The sequence below is a fragment of the Microcaecilia unicolor genome, chromosome 3 (assembly GCF_901765095.1).
Source record: "Microcaecilia unicolor chromosome 3, aMicUni1.1, whole genome shotgun sequence".
Lineage (NCBI taxonomy): Eukaryota > Metazoa > Chordata > Amphibia > Gymnophiona > Siphonopidae > Microcaecilia > Microcaecilia unicolor.
The window spans coordinates 318,007,120-318,028,807 of record NC_044033.1 but is presented as its reverse complement, the minus strand read 5'-3'; the positions used below and the strand labels follow the sequence as shown (position 1 = coordinate 318,028,807).

The 21,688-nt window shown below is 41.5% G+C and overlaps 1 protein-coding gene across 1 annotated transcript in view; it reads left to right on the top strand.

Annotated features, from left to right (window-relative positions):
- The window catches only part of PRR13 (proline rich 13), a 44,255-nt gene that overhangs the window by 617 nt on the left and 21,950 nt on the right, over positions 1-21,688 (top strand). The gene's annotated exons all lie outside the window — the stretch shown is intronic.

Below are 21,688 nucleotides of genomic sequence, written 5' to 3'. Positions count from 1 at the left end.
CTCTAGAGTGTCCAAAGAGTGGGGTGGGTAAGGGGGTGGTCCTTGATGTGTGGACTTTGGAATCAGGAAGTGCAATTTGTGGTGAAAGGAATGAGGTGGATGGGAAAGAGAGAGAGCAGGGCCGGTCATAGCAATTGCAGGGCCCTGTGCAGACCAGTTAAGCGGGGCACCACCCCTTCTGACAAGTACTGCTGGGGGGGGGGGGGGCAAGCCTCAGAGGACTCTGCCCACTCCCTTTCTCTCCCCTCCCTCCTCCCTACCAAGGGGGCACCCAGAGTCTCAGAGGATGCTGCCCGCTCTCCTTCCTGAACTTCAGGATGCCATGCTGTGCCATGTCCTCCTTTCCCCACCAAGCCTCAGGGTGTCCTTCCCAAACCTACCTTATTGCACCCTAGGCCCTAGGGGATGAAAGAAAGGGGGGAGACAAAGGAGTGGCCTAGTGGTTAGAGCACCAGTCTTGCAATCCAGAGGTGGCCAGTTCAAATCCCACTGCTGTGCCTTGTGACCTTAGGCAAGTCACTTAACCCTCCATTGCCTCAGGTACAAACTTAGATTGTGAGCCCTCCTGGGACAGAGAAATATCCAGAGTACCTGAATGTAACTCACCTTGAGCTACTACTGAAAAAGGTGTGAGCAAAATATAAATAAACTAGTAAAAAAGGCCCGTTTCTCTGAGCAATGAAACGGGCGCTAGCAAGGTTTACCTGCGGCAGCGTCGGGAGGGTGCAGGATGGCAGCATCGGGAGGGTGCAGGTGGGTATTTTTTTTTTTGGAGGGCGGCAGCTTTGGGGTTCCGGCGGATCAGGTATTCGGACGGCACTCCTCCCCCTGCGTAGCTCGGTGTTTGTCACTGTGCGTCGGGGGGGGGGGGGTGGAGGTCCTGCATAGGCCGCTGTTTCTCGCAGTGTGTCGGGGCGGATCAGGTGTTCGGACGGCACTGCTCCCTCTGCATGTCGCTGTGCGTCAGGGGGTGGAGGCCCTGTGTAGGCTGCTGTTTCTCGCAGTGCGTCGGGGGGGTAGCGTCGGAGGGCGGTGGAACTGGCGATTGGCTGTGTCATAGCCCCGCCCTCCACATCATCACATTGTGACGTGAGGGCGGGGCAGACACTCATGGGATCTTGCAACTACAAATTTACATTTAGAATGTTGGGGTTGTGAATTATGTGTGGATGGGGCGTGGCTGAGGGCGGGTCTATGAGTGAGAGTGAGTGCTGCTGACAGCCTAGAAGACTACAGGGCTTCAGTGTTTCCCTGCCACACCGTGAGGTTCAGAACATTGGAGGTGAGAATTATTTATATAGATAAAAAAGAAGGGCAGGACGGTGGTGATGAAAGAGAAGGAGTGAGTGGCGGAGACTGCAAGCCACTCTTAATAGCTGCATCAGAGGGGTGATTTACTTCTTTGGTGCAGTTATCAAGGGGCACTGGTTCTCTGCTGACAGCATGAATGGTGAAAGGGCTTCTGGCAGCCCTGTGCAGTGGTGCATTAGGAGCCTAGTTTACTAAGCTTGCATTTCTGATGGAAACAGTCTTTGCAAATGAGGTCCCAGTGGAAGGATCCCCTTCCCTCCCCTGCTCTTGCACTTTGGTTGGGGTAATGAGTGATTGGAGGAATGATGAGATGTTTTTCTGGCTCCTAGAGTGAAAGAGGAATTTGTCAAGGCCTGAACTAATACCTAAGCCATTCCTTGTACTGATTAAGCCACTTAAGTTTTAGTATTACACAAGTTGAACAATAAACCAAGCAAAATTCAGCATCTGTCTTACCTACCAACAATGCGTCCAGTGTATCATCCATCTCTATATCATTTTGACTCAGGAGCAAGAAACTCTTTTTTTTTTTTTTTTTTTTTTTTTTTTTTTTTTGCTAGATATAAGCAGTCCCCTCCACTGCCCCTCAGACAGGAGAGGTGAAAACGGTCATAATTAGACATCAATGATGTAAAACAATATTTGCATCTAATAGCCATGATTCTGTAAAAATCAAATATATGGTGATTCTGATCTCTGAGGATATTGCACAAAACTAGAACTTTGTGTACTCAAATGTGTTAAACATATCTTAAGCTGCAAATCAAATAGTCACAGCTACAGGTAAATCCAGCAAGTCATTTACTGTGCTCCAACTCTCATACACTCCCACAGTTTGAGGTTCATTTCCAAAGCACTTAGACTTACAAAGTTACCTAGATTATTATGTAATGTTTAAGTCTATGTAAATGAGCACCTGGCTCATACACAGAGACACAGAAAGATCCACACATACACACAAAGACAGGCACATGTGTTCACACATTCATACAGTAAATTTGAAAGACGGATCAAACTCCACATACCTGGCTTAGGAGTGAGAGTCATTACTGCCCCCGTGTGCGTAGAATGAACCTGGAGCTGAGCACATCCCTGAGAGCCGAGTAGTGAGCAGCCAGAGCCGGTCTCAGGCAGGGGCAGTCGCACAGCGCTCCCTCCCGTTCCCCACCATTGCTGCGATCTGATTCCTTGCCTCCCCTCCCTTAGCCACAGGGTGCCCTCCTGGCACATACCCGAAGTCACCCTGGTAGTCTAGTGGAGTCTTCGGGGCAGGAAACATCCCCACTCTTTCCTGCCCACTGTCAGCACTGTCCACCTTGTCGCTGGAAGGCCTGGAATAGGTAGGTGGGTAGGGAAGAGGAAGATGGGATACTGTAAAAAAAAAAAAAAAAAAAAATCAAGGTAATATCTGTGTCATTTGGAGGGGCTGGTTAAAGGAACACCCTAGTACTATTATATTTGTGCAGATATTTTTCTTTTCTCCTGGTAAAGGGCCACTAAACAGACATATGAGAATTAGGTGCTCAACATTCAGAGTTTCTATCCATCTATTTATTTACTTATTTATGGCATTTTATTCCACATTAAACGTGAATTAGATTGAAACCTGGGAGCATTTAACATCTTTTTTTTTTCTTGTGCCTGCATCAAAACAAATGGCATGTGGGAACTTGCTCCTTTTGCTTTGTGGAATGCAGTGGTATATTATAGAAATGCACTTGCCTTTTTTTTTTTAATTATTACTATTTGACAGAGAAGGTATAGATTAATGAGGGAAGGGTTTGCTTCTTGCAGAACTGTCCAGAGTCAGTCTAAATGTGCCAACATTGTCCAGTTCAGCACACTGTTAGCAGCCAAGTTCATACAAAGTTAATTATGTTCAGTGAAAAATACATCTGTTGGCTGAGGCGGCTTGCTATGTGAATATTCAATCACTGTTTCATTATTGCTACCAAGTATTACATATTAAGGGGATTTGTTTTAATTCATTTATCCAGTCCTTACATGCACATGGTTTTACTTTTTAAACCCAAAGGTTTCCTATGATAGCATTGTGCATATTTGAATTAGTTTTTCTGTACAAGTTTTGCTTGATTTGTCTTTATTTGAAACAAAAAAAAAAATGTTTAAAATGCATCTTGGGGCGGGGCTAGGTGGGACCGAACTGGTCTGCACAGGGCCCTGCAATTGCTAAGACCAGCCCTGGCCAGAGACCCAGGGCAGGAGCAGGCCTCCAAACTTCCAGGCTGCCTTCAGCCTGCCCCGGAAGCCTTCTATCTATACCCACTTCCTCTTCCCATGTAGGTGGGATGCTGTACAAAGACAGCTTTGGGGGCAGGCTGAAGACGGTGCTTACATCGCTGATTTGCTGCCTGCAGTGGGCAAGAAGGTGTGAGGGTGGGGGGTGGAGAGAGGATGGAGAAGAATACCACACCAGTCGGGAGATGGGAGGGAACCGGCGCTCATCATGGCAGCACCCGGGGTGCACCACCTCCACCGTCCCGCCCTAAGTATGCCACTTCATTAATGAGCTTTGTATTAAGGTGGGGGGGGGGGCCCTGGGAGCGCAAGGCCCTGTGCGGTCGCCCCTGCCTAAGACCAGCCCAGAGAGAGAAAGGGGACACAGATGACGGAAGATGGAGAAAAGGGCAATAAGGTGATGATAGAAGACAACTTAGAAATATAATGTGAACTGCTAAGGACCTAACTCAAACAAAACAAAAAAACCCATTAAGGCAAGGCACCTGTAATACAGAAGCAAAGTGTTAATTTCAAATATGATTTAATTAAAAATTGATCAAAAAAGAGAAAAATTGCAATAAAAAATGGGTGGATCACCCCTCCGAAGGGACACCACCTTGCAAGTGGTGGAGGGGCTTCCGTGTTTCAATGACTCAGAGGGCTATGCTGTAGGGTTACCCATATCAGACAGGCCTCTGAGGAGAAACCAGACAAAGAGTGTCCCAACCTGGAGGATCCAAGATGGCGTTGAGGGAGGATGTACGCTAGTTGAGTTCCCGTTTTACATCAGAATGCTTGAAGAAGAAGGCACGCTCCCCAGAGAATGGGGAAGAGAAAAGGCAAAGCCGTGGTGCTGTCCTCCTCGAACACGGCTGGGGTTCCCACCACTTCTCAGTCTATTTTGGAGAGATTTGGGGTCATAACGTTGGGGATATCGGTTCTTGCTTCGGGGAACTGCAAGGCTTTATTGCCGAATCTCGGTGGAGGGAGTGACTTTGAGTCCCCCTGTTGGCACGACCCCTCCAAGACCCGGAAATAGTAATGCTTCGCTATGGAGGTCAATAATGGAAACGCCCGAAGTGGATTAGGATTTTCATGTGACCCGAGGAGGTCCTGGTGCAGCATCGACTCCGGATAATAAATCAACTGGGGGATTGGAGAGTGAGCTCTTCCCCCCCCGAAGATATCTGGAGTGGTTTCTATGGAGAAATTGGACTTGGTGAAGCCAATAATGTCATAAAGGACATACTATAGGAACTGCAGCAGAATGTGAATAACTGTCTTCTTCAGATGTTTAAAATTTTTCACTATGTGAGTTAAAGAATTTATATTAATACTTATCTAACAAAGTGGAAGTCCAAGATATAAAAAGAGACTTTGATTACGGAAATGGCTTCTCTATGAAAATTAGATAATTTGGTAATGAAGAATAGTTATTTTTCTTGTAAAAACTGGAATTTCTGGAGAACCAATTAAGGGAAAATAACTTGAGAATGATAAATTTACCTATAATATCCTATATATTAGCTACTGAATTTTTGAAGAAATATTTCTCTGATACTTTGCTAATACCTTCTGATAGCCACCCTTTTGTAACTAAAATTATATTTCCTTTAAAATCTTCTTTCAGAGAAAAGAGGTGTGTTTAACTGACATTTTGGAAAATTCAGAAGTTATAGATAGAGTTATATTATTAGTGACTTTCGTCTTTGATTAGATAGGAACAACGTTTTGAAATTGTATTTCCGATATATGGTTGATAGTTTTTTGGGTTCAAAGATGAATATATTTCCTGACACATCAAGGGAATCGCAGACTGGGAGGTGTGAAGTCTTGGCTTTTCAGCCAGGAATCATTGCCCCAGGTGGGACCTTCCTAGCACAATTCCCTTGTAAGTGTTTTATTTTCCTTATTACTTATTTGTTTGAACCTAAGAAATTATAGACTTTGTGGAAACAGATTAAGAATCCTCTGCAGCAACTTCCTTCAGTTACCACTGTACCGGCTGCAATAACCGATTAACCTTCCTCCCTCAGAAAATGTGAAGTGTAAGATTAACCATTTTGAGTTTTTCTTATTTTCTTTGATTGTTTTCCTGATCTTGGATCTTCCAGTTGTGGACAATTATGTAAATATATATTGTTGAGAGAAAATGTTTTCCTTTTTTATATTAATTTCTGTATTTCCTTACATTTATGTGATAAATGTGAATGTAATTAAGTAAAATGATAAATAAAAAAAAATGGGTGGATCATATTAAAGCCAGCTACAATACAGAAGTAGTGTTGGCAAATTATTATCTGTCCCTAACATAAAACAGCCTGTCAGTTTATCATTCTTAGAACATAAGACTTTTAGACCACTTTACTTCTTCTGATAGTGGCGAAACCAGTTCACAAGTACCTAGCAGAATCCCATGAAGTACCACGATTCCTGCTTCTCCCCCTCCCCCCAGCTCCCCTGACTTCCTTAACAGTTTATGGACATTACCTACAGGAACTTATCCAAACCTGTTTTAAACTCAGCTATGCTAACTTCTCTTACCACATCCTCTGGCAATTGTTAAAAGATAAAAAGCAAAAGACCAGGTAAATATCACTGAGCCTAGCATGCAACACCAGCCAACATTTTGTTTCTATAGGTTTGTATGTGGTTTCGTATTGTTTGAAATAATTGTATTTAAAATATGTAACGTGTTATCCATGAAGACACATGAAGGCATTTCTTTTCAATAAGTGTAGCCAGCAGCCCTTCCTTGGACTTCAGTCCCTTCACCACCATTTCAAATTTATAGATTGAATGCACTGCGAGAAAAACCTCACTCACGGATCTTCAATTTCACTTATTGGGGTGGTGCATGTCACTCTTCTGGATTGGCCATGCTTGGCATCTCTGACAACAGATGTAGAAAAAATAATTTTATTTTATTTTTATTGATTGGAATATGTCAGTTTTTTGGAATGTGCATCTGCCAGAACTAGTTTTAGACATGGCTAGAGCTCATGAGAAAAATCTCACTCATTTGGCCTTCAGTCTTCAGCATTACAGTGGTAAATCTGCAGCACTAAGAAGGGGCCACCCTTGGCGTCTGTCATTGCAGTGATCCTGCTACACCTTTGAAACAGTACCATTGGTTGCCTGTGGAGCAAAGGATCATTTACAAAATAGCATTATTGACTTTTAAGGCTCATTGAATTGGCTATCCAGAATACTTAGCTAGCCTCACAATTCCTTATCAGCCCATGTGTTGCATTCTTTGAATGATCATTGCCATGTCCTCCATGGACCTAGGCTTGCTTGTCCTCCCTGGACCTAGGTTTGCTCATTATGAGTTGACTAGGCAGAGCACTTTCTTCTTTCTTGTGCTATACATTTAGCCTATCACTCCCTGTTCGCAGTATCTTTGAGTGTAAAAGTTTCAATTCAGAATTAAAAAACCTGGCTATTCAAGAAGGCTTATGGGGGTCCAGACTAATTAGGTTGTTATGTTTTCAAACCTTTCCCTGGTTCTTTCCATCTCTGTCTCTCTCTCTCTCTCTGTCATTTGAGTGTCTGCGTTTCTTTCTTGCCAATTAATGGAGCTCCTTTCCTTTTCTTGATACATTGTAGTCTGTACACCGCTTTGCTCTGTCCGTCAGTAACAGCGATGTAGCAAATATTAATAAACTAAACTGTTATCTGTTGGTAAAAAGGCACTGGTTTTACAATTCAATCTATCCAGTGCCTTTGATTTAGTGGACCATATTATTTTATTACAAATTATGGAAAATATAGGTATTACAAGATCTGTTCTAAACAGGTTTCAAGGATTTTTGGAGCAGCACTCTTAAGTTTAAAATGGGAAATAGTTTTTCAGAAATGTGGCCTAATCCATGTGAGGGCCTTCAAGGCTCCACATTATCACCATTGTATTAATTTTTTAAACTTTATTTAACTGTTGATCAAGAGCAACAACGAATACATAAACTAAAACAGTACAGCACTGAACCAAAGAAAACCATAAGAATAAAATACCCCAACATAATAGCAATGTCAAAGAAATGCAGCCCCACCCCCCCAGTGGTCTTTCATCCCAGGAGGCCACAACCCTGATAGAGAGGTTGTCGTTTAATGAAACATTTTGTAAGAGCCCCTAAACTATCACACATACCTCAACCAATCACACTGTCAAGTAAACCATCCACTTCCCCCCTCCCCACCCCAACAAGTGCAGCACAGGAACTTCTGGAAAAGTACCAAAAGGAATAAGATGGAGAACTATATAAATTGATTCTCAACTGGCTCAAATGAGCAATGTAACCACAAGAAGTTTTTCCAAAGAAGAGCGTAAGTTTTCGTCCAGAGTTTGGTACCACATGCATAAGAGCGTAGTTCAAATCCACCTACGCTGGTCATCTAGTGAGTCCAAAGCAGGAGTGCTGGGTCAGTATCCTTAATCCAGACTTTCATAATCAGCCACTTGGCCAACAACAAGGCAGAGAGTATAAATGTTTTCTGAGCAATAGATACAATACGCTCTTCTTCTCTATCCTTGTCAGGCTCCCCGCCCCCCCAATAAAAGCAGTGTATACGTGTATGGATGATCCTGTCTTGTTTACACTGGCTATAACCCAAAAAAACGTGACTCTATAAATCCCTTGGGAAAGGCAGACCAGAAAAGAATGGATTCATGTACCATGTTCCACTGGTGCATAACATAATGGACCCCTATGGAGTTCTTGAATCCATTAATGCATGCCCATTATATACATACGAATATCCAGAGCGCACAGCCCCCCTATAGGCTTGTCCAGAATCAGTTTAGCGTAGCTCAGCCTAGGTACTTTACCCCTCCACAAAAAGGATGGCAAAAGTCCTTTATAGAAGTGCTCTTCCTTTTTGAGCATCCCAAAAGGTACCATAAGTACATAAGTATTGCCATACTGGGAAGGACCAAAGGTACATCAAGCCCAGCATCCTGTTTCCAACAGTGGCCAATCCAGATCACAAATACCTGGCAAGATCCCAAAAAAGTACAAAACATTTTATACTGCTTATCCCAGAAATAGTGGATTTTCCCCAAGTCCATTTAATAACGGTCTATGGACTTTTCGTTTAGGAAGCCGTCCAAACCTTTTTTAAACTCCGCTAAGCTAACCGCCTTTACCATATTCTCTGGCAACAAATTCCAGAGTTTAATTACATGTTGAGTGAAGAAATATTTTCTCTGATTCGTTTAAAATTTACTACATTGTAGCTTCATCGCATTCCCCTTAGTCCTAGTATTTTTGGAAAGCGTGAACAGACGCTTCACATCTACCCGTTCAACTCCACTCATTATTTTATAGACCTCTATCATATCTCCCCTCAGCCGCCTTTTCTCCAATCTGAAGAGCCCTAGCCGCTTTAGCCTTTCCTCATAGGGAAGTTGTCCCATCCCCTTTATCGTTTTCGTCGCCCTTCTCTGTACCTTTTCTAATTCCACTATATCTTTTTTGAGATACGGCAACCAGAATTGAACACAATATTTGAGGTGCGGTTGCACCATGGAGCGATACAAAGGCATTATAACATCCTCATTTTTGTTTTCCATTCTTTTCCTAATAATACCTAACATTCTATTTGCTTTCTTAGCCTCAGCAGCACACTGAGCAGAAGGTTTCAACGTATCATCAACAACGACACCTAGATCCTTTTCTTGGTCTGTGACTCCTAACATGGAACCTTGCATGACGTAGCTATAATTCGGGTTCCTCATTTGGAGGGGATAGATAATCTTAGGTTATATGACCATTTTAAATAATGCACATTGTCCTATAAGAGAGAGAGGTAAATCCCTCCATCTGTCACACAGCTGCTTAATTTTTTCTAGAGGCAGTCCAACATTAAGATGATACAACTGGCAGCTATCAGAGGTAAGATGTATACCAAAATAGTGTGAAGAACCAGCAGCAAACTGAAGGGGCACATTCAATCCCCAGCCCCCTAAATACTCCGATTTATCATAATTGATTTTGAGACCAGAGAAACTTCCAAAGTAATAAGTGCGATATGAGTTTGCAGAGCTTTTGCTGGTCTCCTCCCCCCCCCCCAAAAAAAAAAATAAGCATAGCATCTGCGAATAAATGAATACGCTGTTCGTGCTCCCCCAAGAGAATACCACGGATATCCGAGGCAGATCTAATTTTCTGGGCCAAGGGTTCCAAGGTTAATATAAAAAGTAGGGGCGACAGAGGACACCCCTGCCTTATAAGACTCCATAAGGCCCCCATTCATCAGCAATTGTGCCTCTGGTTTATCATAAAGGATGCTGATCCAGGAATGAAAGGATGGTCCCATCCCATATCTCTAAAAGCCAATGCATATAGCACCAGTCCACACAGTCAAATGCCTTCTAGGCACCTAGACTCAAGAGAGCAGCTCATACCCATAGTATGCAAGGCCAAAAGCGCCCAGATAATATTCACTGAAGCGTAGCGCCCAGGTACAAAGCCCATTTGATCCGTGTGGACCAAATGAGGAAGAACTAATCACATGGCTAGAATCTTCAAATTTTGATCAGAGAGAGAGGGTGATAGGAATCCACCCGCTCCAAATCCTTACTGGGCTTGGGGAACAATAAAATATGTGCATATTCTGATAAGCACCCGTTCTACCCTGACCAGCCTGTTCCTGGTCATCCTACAAAAAAAGTGAGGCACTTTTTTGTAGGATGCTCACTGTTCGTGAGGTTTTTGTCTTCCTCTTTTTCTCCTCCTGAGCCTGTTCATGGAACATTCTCTCCAGGACCGGGGAGATAAGATCTGCCGTCATTTTAGAAAATTTGGTCCCATAGCCATCAGGGCCTGGTGCTTTCCCTAGTTTCAGTATGGAGATTGCCTCCCTGATATCCCCCACCATTATAGGAGCATCCAAAACCTGACGCTCTGGGTCCGACACATTAGACAAATCCAACTGCTGGAAAAATTACTCCCAGGCATCCACATCATGGGGTGCCTGTGCATATAAAGTATGATAATACTCCATAAAAGCCTACACAATATCTTGATGTGACTGTATAACCCACCTATTCATTCGTAACTTATTAACTACCTGCTTGCTCTTACTTGGACAAAGTAAATTAGCCAGTAACTTCACTGACTTATTTCCCCATTTATGGAGTTTATACTTATTTAGTAGGACACTGGAGGAAGCACATTGTTCCAAAAACTGATCCACCTGACCCCTAATCCTAACATAAACCTCCCTATCAGCCTTGTCCAAGGTGAGTTGGTGCTTACGCTGAGTCATTTTCAAATGTTCCAGTAATTCTAGTAGTTGCCGGTCACACTCCTTGCGCATATGACTAACATAAGAAATAATACTACCTCTTAAAGGAGCCTTAGCCGCCTCCCAAAGCGTGATGGCATTGACCTGCCCAGTATCATTCAAGTTCAAAAACTCCTGCCACTCTTTGTGTAAAAAGGCCACAAATTTGGGATCAAGATATAACAAAGGATCAAATTTCCAAGATCTGATCCGTAACACATCAGAGAGCCGCAACAAGACCTCCACTGCTACATGATCGGACACCATCACCGGCTCTATATCGACATGCTGTAAGCTAGAAAATGAAGCTACCAGCAGTACAAAATAATCCAAACTAGAGAGCTGCATGGGAACAGGGTTTGCATGAATTCCGTGGCTAGCAGGACCACAGGACTCCCGTGGGGACCCCATTGAGATCTGCGGGAATCCCATGGAGATGGATGCAAGTCCTGCAGTAGTGTAGTGTCATGCCAGCCTACCTTCCTGTCCTCTGCACGGCCTCAAACTCCTTGGGCTCTGCAGAGACTTGAGCCGCGCAATGCTGGAAGTTGGGGAAGTCTCCCAGGACTTCAAACCGTGAGACCTCCCCAACTTCCTGCACCACACTGCTCAAGTCTCTGCAGAGCCCGATCATTGTGCAGAGGAAGAGGAGAAGTTTGAAGCAGTGCTGTGAGTAATGGCTGGAGGGGGGCCACGAGAAGGATAGAGGAGGGCTGCAGAGAGACTGGGGGAAGGGGAGCATTAGAGAAACTAAGTGAAGGCTGGAGGGAGATGGACTTGACCCATAGGGAGTAGACAGGAACACGGACATAGGGAAGATGGACAGCAGATATGGAGAAACAAATGATGCTAAATAGACAGAAGACCTTGGAAAGGCAGGAAACTCTCTCCCCCCCCCCTCCCCCCCAGAGAAAATCAGAAGATACGGACAAAATCGAATGGAAAAATCAAATGCTCAGACTACAAAGGTAGAAAAAAAATATTTTATCAACTGGACCGTGTCAGGTTTCGGAGATGTTCATCTCTGATATCTTTCATTTCCAGAACAATGGCATAGATTGGGTTATTTTAGTACAGGGGATGGGTGAAATTTCTATCCCCATGCATCTCTCTAATCCAAACGAGCATACACTTGACCTACCTGGGAAAAATAGGTAAACTTCACGTCGGTGGAGTGTAGAGTACACCAAGTATCAAGGCGACCCAGTTGTATAAGAAAATTAACCCCCCTCTGATCATGACCTGCTCCAGGAGGTTTAGGGGGTTTACAATCCACTAACGGAGCAGCAGTGATATTAGTCACCCCCCCCCCCATCCGCCCCCATGATCAACTAGTAATCCTGATATTGCAAAACAGTGGCCACTATCCGGGGGAAAAAAGCATGATCATAAATATTAGGGGCATAGATGCTACAGAGCTCTGGACCTTATGGCCCATTAGTTCTCCCAGGGCCATAACCACCGTCCCCTGTGGGCCCTTTGGAACCTTATGCAATGATCGTGCCAGTCCTGTCCTCAACAAAATGGCCACCTCTCTCTGCCTATTATTAAAAGTAGAGGAAAGGACCTCCCCCACCCACTGCCTGCGCAATTTCCAATGTTCCACCTCCGACAAGTGAATTTCCTAAAGGAGGGCCACATCTGCTTTCCGCTGCCTTAGGTAAGTGAGGTACACTTGAAAGGGGAATGGATCCCATTGACATTGAGAGAAATTACCTTAAGATCCCCCGGAGGCTTTCTCCAGCTAGCTGTTTTTCATATTTGCAGGTGCATTGACAAATGATGAGACTGAAGAAGTTGAGGAGACCTTTCTATTGGGGAGTGCTATCACGCAGAGAGTCTTATTTATTTTTTTAAATATGGTCCTTCATGCAGACCTCCCTTCTTTGAACTTCCAGAAAGGGGCGGCTGCTTGGTCTGGTGACTTGGGAATTGATCTCCTTTCAGTGCTTCAACAATTGATTTGTAAGCCTTTATTCAAGCCTGCCTCTGCAGTTCATCGGGAGTAACATTACAAGTTTTTATTTCGTATTTACTTTTCTCGTTGGCGGACTTTTCAAGCAGGCTTAACTCTGACTAGTCAATGCTTCAAATGCTCACAACTAGAGGCCACATGTTTTGGGGCCTGTACTTTGATACAACAGTTTTGGCAAGCAGTTTCACTACAAGTCCAACATATTTTTGGATTCTGATTGCCCTTGCATCTACAGATTTTCTTGTTGGATGATTATACCAACAGTTCAGTTCATCCTAATAAGGTAAAACGTATCTTACTATTCTGTTTGTTTCTTTTAGATAAAAGTGCAATTTTATTGCAGTGGTTAAATCCTGATCCTCCTAATGTGACCCAATGGCTCAATATGGTGTTTGCACTCATGATTTTAGAACATCATCGAATAAGCTGGGCTCATCCTGGCTGTTGGGCAAGATTTCAACACATTTGGGAGCCTTTTTGGTTAGCCATGTCACATCAGGTTCATCTGGTTTTTGAATTGTCGAGTTTTGTTGTATTGCTCATCCTCTTGTTTGTTCCTCAGACCTGGGTAAAAGTTCACCAGGTCTGGGGGGGTGGGGATTTCTACTGCATATGTTTGGATGGGGGGGTGGGAGGGCTGTGGAGTGGGGTATGAGGGTATATCTTTAAAAATTCTGGAAAATGTTTTATGGGGCTGTTATTGTCTTGGTTTGGTTGTTCCAAAAAACATTTATGCACACACACAAAAAAAGATCCCCCCAGAAGGCACAAGAAGAGGGTTGTTTTTCCATTTTGGACTAGGCTGTGCATTTGGTTTGCTATTCTCTAAACAACTTACGAAATCTTATAAAATATTATAGAAAAAATTGTACAGGAATCAGACAATTAAGTCTTTAATTATTCACCCACCAGCACAGCATCAGACATCAGTTTCAAGTTATAACAAACTTACAAAATATAACATTAGTACCTCTGGTAATTATAAGTAAGTAATTATATAAAGAAGAGAAAAAGGAGGAAGAAAAGTTTGATCTTCATGCAAAGGTCACAGAACAGAGAGAGAGAATGAAAAGAAAGATTCATAGCTATAGAGAGTGTTTCTATCTGGGGGGGGGGGGGGGGGGAAGAGTACCTCTCCCTGGAAATAGCCTCGGCTCTCCTGCCATCTGGACTATTTCAGAGTCTCTTTAGATGAGCAGGTACTTATATACCCTTCCCATCACAAAGGACCACCTCATATATCACCCAATCAGCAATCCTGGAAGTATATATGTCTCTACAATCAAGATGGGGCAAAGATATCATCCAGGTAAAAGTTATCTTTTATGGAAAAGTATATCTTAAAGAAAAAGAGACCCTAATTTTGTACTGAATGTACACTTTAGCTATAATTAACATTCCTACTAGGAAATGCAGAAAATCTTTTGTTATATTGCATACACAACTAATATGTATTCAGGAGAGAAACCTTTTATATGTACTGATTGTACTAACAAAATTGGGAAAAAAAGTCATAAGTGATCACTTATACTGATTTTATGTAAGGAGTAACATAAAGACAGACTAACAAATAAAAGACAAAGAATCAAGAGGTTGTAGATCAGATAGTGCTATTGGAATTCAGTACTGGGTGTAACCTTTAAATAAACATAGTGTTTGGTATGGTAAAATAAATTATCAAAACTGTTTCTTAGAGCTAGCAGTACTTCTTATGTGCACAAATTAATAACATGGCATAGCTACTCCAGAAGTAGGAAAAAATGTACAACAGTACTGTTTAAATGCTCCTTGGAGATTCTTTATTTCTGCAGGTAAGAGGCTCTGGAGTATATTACAAATAATATTTCTTTATGTTCCACTGGTCTGACTATGTCATTCTTAGGACACACATGTACATGTTTCATTCATCGTTTCTTAAATCAAGCAGGGGGAAATCATACTAGAATGTGGACCAAATATTCCTAATATTTTAAATATCATGAAAATAAAATTGTAGAATTATTAACAAGTTTATCAGGAAAACAAAATAGTTATGTAGAAATCATATACACAAAGGAAACAATGAATTTTATCAAATAGTAGATTTGAGCAAGAAGGATTACAATTGAAAAGAGTAGGGCAAACTTGGCAAACTGGTTTTTTCCTCTTATGATGCAAAAGCAGTACCAGAGGTCAGCTAAGTGTTCAGTTAATTGCTACAGGCAAAAGGTAATTTAATCCTTATCAGTACTGCTGGAATGCAGGATTCCAAAGCTCACACAGAGAAGGATATAGAAACTGCACTTCTGTTTGAGAGCACTAAACTTTCCTTTGAAATGATTACTAATATTGAATTGAAAACAAAGGATGTTGCTAAGTAAACATGACAAAGTACAGCTCACTGTCCCTCTGGAAAAGAAACACCTACAATTTATTTAGGCCAAGCCATGCAGTCAAGAACAAAGAAAAGAACTTACCTGTGCTCTTTAGTTTGATAATTCCTCCAAGAAGGAAAAGAAAAATGTTTTAGAAGAGAGGGGCTTTTTTTTCTTTCAACTGCTGGAAAAGATAGTTGTATCTGACTGTAACTAACTAAAATTTATCCCTAGTTAGTGTTTTAGAGCCCTGAAAGCAAATATTAAAAAAAAAAAAGGATGTAAAAAAAGCCTCCTGTGGCCACAAAGAACGGATTCTCTAGCAATCCTGTGCCTTTTTTTTCTCTCTCTCTTTTTTTTTTTTTTATAAAGGACTGTAGCTTTAGTAATCAGAAAGAGCACAAAAAGGAAACATCATTAGGAACAAAGAAAAAATTCAAAAAATGAGAACTAAGATTTGAAACAGAGCTCAAATAACATAAAAATATCTTCCCTAACAGAATAACAATTATATTTAAATTTGTTTATTAATTTCAAATATTTATAACAATCATATTTGAAACAAGAAAAGGTACCTTCATCAATAACATCTTAATAACAATAATAAAGAAACATTTACTTGACTGGGTACGCTCAAGTCCACAATTGTAGATCCAAGATTAACTATTTGGAGAATTAAATAAATTCAAAGGAAAATTAAACCGGTCTTATATCTGTGTCTATAGTCCATTCAGAGCTAACCTCTAAGGAGTTCTGGCTGTAATAAATTCAGAAAGTTGAACTGATTCAAAAAACACATATTTAACCGCTTGATGGTATACTATACACTTACAAGGATATCGTAAGAAAAAAGTTGCCCCCAACTTGAGCACACCTGGTTTTAACAATAAAAATTGCCTTCGTTTTTTTTGGGTGTCTTTAGATACATCTGGGAATATACAGATTTTGAATCCCAAAAATTCCCTTTCTTTTCTTTGGAAGAATTTTTTCATAATTAACATTTTATCCATAGACAATGCCAAGGTTATTAATAGAGTTGCTGATGTTGTCAAATCCGCAGTCGGAGTCTCTAAAATTGCTGAGACATCCAATGATTGTTCCATTTGTTGTTGATCCAAATCATTGATTGCCTTTCTAGGCAAGTAGTAAATTTGAGTCAAAGGTGGTAAGATAACAGAATAACAATTATAAACTTCCCGAGCCTGTACGTCTAGCCCCCTCTTTGACCGTTTTCAAGTCCAGACTTAAAGCCCACCTCTTTACCACTGCTTTTGATTCCTAACCACTGCTCGCTTGCCCTGTCTTTTTATCCTCACCTCTTTATTCCCTTACCCTTAATTGTTCTGCCTGTCTTATCTAGATTGTAAGCTCTTTGAGCAGGGACTGTCTCTTTTGTGTATGGTGTACAGCGCTGTGTATGCCTTGTAGCGCTATAGAAATAAGTAGTAGTAGAATTTTGGTGAAAGTAGGGGGGAAATGGGCGTGGCTAGCTTTGATCAGACAGCTTTCTCTTCTCTTACTCTTTTAGCACTATTCTTGATCTGCCCTCATTCAGGACAATTTCTGGACTACATTATATTAACTATAAAATCTTGTTAATTATAGCGCTCGACGGGGTTACCATTTGTACTAGGCTGCACATTTGGTTTGCTATTCTCTAAATATGTTACAAAATATTACAGGCAAAAAATTCAACAGGAATTAGAGAATTAAAAGTCTTTAATTACTCACCCACCAGCACAGCATCAGATAGCAAAGTGGATCTCCCAATTAACCAGTTGGGAGTAGTAAACTACGATTGCGTACCTCTTGGCCGACACCCACATGGAGAATTCCTCAAAAAGGAGCACTTTATGTCCTTGTAGTTTCAGCTGCTTCACCTTACAGTAAGCATGAATGATCGTTATCTTATCCACATAATTCAAGAAGCGTGCAGTCACTACATGCAGGCAGCCTCCCTCCTGGATCTGCAGGCCCAGACGATGTGCCCGCTCCATTAAAAAGTGGGGTTGACCCTCTGCCAGTTTCTCAGATAGTTCACGGTCACATATGACAGATCAGCATCACCAATGACCTCCCCTCCTGGAGCCCCAACAAATGGACATTGTTGTGGAGGGAACGATTTTCTTGCTCATCCAGGTGCTGCTATAGATTGGTATGATTCTGCGACAACACTGTTGGCTGTCCCCCGCAGGTCAGCCACATACATCTCCTGAGCTGTTAATCTATGTCCCACTTCCGTGAGCCTTCCAGCTTGCACTGTGAGCTTTTCATTCATTTCACGTAGAGTGAATTGTAGTTGGGACAGCTTGTCCCCCAGGATCACCTTGACACATTGAGGAGGTGGCAAAGCACCTCAACCAGACATAAGGACTGGCTGCTTGCTCTCTGCTGCCATCTAGGTTTCAGACTCATGAGCCTTATCCACAGAGGTTTTGAAAGGTTTTGCAGATATCGCCGATCCCTATGGTGCCAAAAAGAGCAAAATTGTGTCCGCCAATCTTCCGAGCACCGTAGCCACAGTCACTGTCAGGCTACCTGGGGCAAAACATGAGTAAAGTAAAAATTGCTGGGATAGGAAAGGGAGCCTTTGCGGAGTAGGTTACGCTCACGCTCTGGTCTAGAGGGTTGCACGGGGACAGAAATCAAACCCGTCCCCACTGGAATCCAACCTGTCCCCATTCATCCCCATAGGGAATCTTGCCCATCCCCGCCAGAATTTAACTTGTCCTCATCCACAAGAATTTAATGGTACATTAAAAAAAATTCCTGTCAGCTCTCTGTCTCTGGGTTTGAGCCGCAGCACTGCAGGCAAAGAAGGAACAGAAGTTGGAACACTCTGGTGCGCACATATAAGACTTCTCTGATTTCACTGGCACTGTGTGCTAAGAGATCACCACATGCATGCGCCAGTAGGTCAGGTGACATCTGATGCTCATGCTTATGTCAGAGCTGAGGTCTGCACATCAGCCTGGAAGCAGAGAGGATTAATAGTAATAGTAAATGACAGCAGATAAAAATCGGATCGGTCCATCCAGTCTGCCCAATAGTCACAATCATTATCAATTCATGATTAAATCAACAATGAATGCGATATTATATACTTGATTATGGTCTTTCTGTGGCGTTTCTGGGACATAGACCATAGAAGTCCGCCTGGCCCTATCCTTATGTTCCAACTGCTGGAGTTGCCCTCAAAGCCCACTCCAGCCTATTCATCTCATTTGCGGGACACAGACCGTAAAAGTCTGTCCAGAACTGTCCTCATGTTCCAACCACTAAAGTTGCTGTCTCAACCCTTTCCAGCCCATCCAAAACCAGATTGCCATATATGAGACAGACCGTACAGGTCTCCCGGTATCGGCCCTAGTTCATCACAACCAGAGTCACCATGTAAGTGTCACGCGACACATCCACACACATTCAGCCATTTACGTTTAGGTTTTTAATAACTTCCATTTTCTAAATAGAGATCCTCTGTGTTCATCCCATGGCTTTTTGAATTTCCTCACCATTTGTATCTCTACCACCTCCTTAATGGAGGCTTTCCACATCTGTGCTGTTAAAGCAAGGAGGAGACAGCACTCAAAGAACTTGGTACTCGGTAGGTGAGAGGCTGGCGCAAGTGCAGCATACACTTCCACGGGAACTGCACAGGAACTGCTTCCATCCCCACGGGAATCCCGCGAACCCTGTTCCCGTGCAAGTCTCTACTCTGGTCATCATGTGACTACACCATTACTTTTAAATATTTACCTACATTCGCTCAGCTTTGAATTAGAAAAGAGAAGTTTTTGTAGTTATATCTATTCAGATGATATAACAGTTCTAATTCTAATTATTATTCATTCAGTTGTTTCATCAGAACTTATAGTAATCCAGGAGGTGGTTATTTTATTGGAAAATTGGATGAGGATTCATAAGTTTTAAATTGAATACCAATAAAACCAAAATTTTACTTAACAGTGCTTTGAGTGAAGTTTAGACAAGAGTGGTTAAAAATATTATCAGTTTTCAACGTGTGCTAGAATTTTAGGAGTTTGGATTCCAAGTTTACATTACAGACACAGATCAATATATTAATCCAACAAGCTTTTTTAACCATGCACAAACTTTGTAGAGTATGTAAATACTTTGAACAAGATCAATTTTGCTTAATTGTACAAGCATTGATAAGCTTGTTGGATTACAGTAATGTTTATCTTGGATATTACAAGCAGCTGTTAACAAAATTAGACTATTCAAAACATGGCCTTAGGATTGATTTACTCTTTTAAAAAATCTGATCATATTTCTCCAATATATATGCAGGGTCACTGGCTACCAATATATGCCAGAACCTTATTCATTTTCCAAATATTTTATTAATTTTCAAAGAATACAAATAACAGGAAAACAATGATGGAAAAACCTAGGAAGCAAGAAACACAACAGGTGGGAAAGGAAAAAAAAAAAAAAGAGAAAGGAAAGAAGAGAAAAAAGGAGGGGAAAGCATCCAGGTGTTTAACAAATAAGTCCTTTGTACTGGTTTAAGGTGTGGCCTGAATAGTTTGGAGGTAGTTGTCCAAAATAGACCAAATTTTTTTCTTAGATACTATCATCCGACTTTTCGCAGCCATGGCGAGCTCAAACTTCTGATGCTGCAGGACTGTATTCCACCAGAAATGAATATTCAGCAACTGTGCGTTTTTCCAGTTTTGCAAAATATGCCGTTGAGCAATAGTGAGGAGAATGTCCAATAGTTTTGATTGCGGGGAGGTCAAATCAAAAGTTGCATGAACGGACTTAAAAATTACAATTGAATAAGTCAGGTCATCAGTTATGGGCAAAAGTTTTTGTATAATATTCCAAACAGCCTTCCAGAATTGAAAGATCGGAGGACACTCATATAGCATATGAGAGAAAGTACCCACTTGCAGCAAACAGTGCCAACATTTGTCTGATGAGCTCAGGCTAGCAGTAGCAAGTTTTCGAGGAGTCCAATTGGTTTTATGATATAAAAAAAACATAGACTGCAAAACCGCTGCAGAGGAAAGAGGTTTCATAACTTTAGACCAGAAACAGAACCACATATTTTCATCTACCACAGACTCTGTATCAAGCTGCCAATTATGTTGAAGGGCAGTATTGAAGTTGTGTGTTGCGTTAATAAAAATTTTATAATAGATGAAGCTGTGTGCCCAGCTAATACTAGTGTCTGGGCGTTGGCAAATAAAGAAGGCAGCTGAGATGACAATGATGCCAGCTCAACAGATGCCTTCACACTATGAGTAAGTTGCATCCATTGAAAGAACATAGTAGGAGGTAGAGAAAATTTGAATACCACCTCAGAAAAGGACCAAAAACTATTATCAGCATTAACAATATCAGAACCTTATTCAAATTTTTGTGTTTGATTTATAAGATTGTGTTTGGTCTAGCTCCCTTATATTTTGCTAATCATTTTGTCTTTTCAACTTCAATGAGACACAAGAGGGAAAGGGAAGTGGGACTTGATATACCGCCTTTCTGAGGTTTTTGCAACTACATTAAGTAGAGGAGTGTGGTAGCCTTGTTAGTCCACTCTTAAGGTTATCAATAGAAATCAAACAAAATAAAACATGGAAAAGAAAATAAGATACCACCTTTTTTATTGGACATAACTTAATACATTTCTTGATTAGCTTTCAAAGGTTGCCCTTCTTCGTCAGATCGGAATAAGCAAATGTCATTTGCTTATTCCGATCTGACGAAGAAGGGCAACCTTCGAAAGCTAATCAAGAAATGTATTAAGTTATGTCCAATAAAAAAGGTATCATCTTATTTTCTTTTCCATGTTTTATTTTGTTTGATTTCTATTGCAACTACATTCAAAGCGGTTTACATATATTCAGGTACTTATTTTGTACCAGGGGCAATGGAGGGTTAAGTGACTTGCCCAGATTCACAAGGAGCTGCAGTGGGAATTGAACTCAGTTCCCCAGGATCAAAGTCCACTGCACTAACCACTAGGCTACTCCTCCACTTGCAATTTATTCAGTTATCCCTTTTTAAAGGGTAGAATGAGGCTCAAGTTATTGGAGAATCTCTTAGTTTTCCAAGCAGCAAGACTAGATAAAACTGTTTTGAATTTCATGCTTTCTGCTTTAGATTAGAGGCATTTTAGGTGCATGATTAAGACATACCTGTTTAGGAAATTTGTGTTAAATTCTGTAGATTAATGAATATTGGCCATTTATTACCTTTTTATTGATTTTATTGTAAATTTTTAAAGGGAATTTTATTTTTTTCATAATGTAATGTTACTCTGGTAATTTTCAGATTTAGTTTTTGTAATCTGCATAGAACTGAAAGGTAGATATCAGAATGTAAACTGTGGTGTTGTGTTTATGTTAGATAACTAAATGCGGTGTCATGGGAGAGAGTCAAATGTAGAGCAGAGGGAGATGGAATTCAAAGTAGATTAACAGTGGAACAACGGAGAAGGTGGGAAGGAGTATAAAGGGTCAGAAGTTTGTTTAAATAGGCTGGGGCAGAGGGA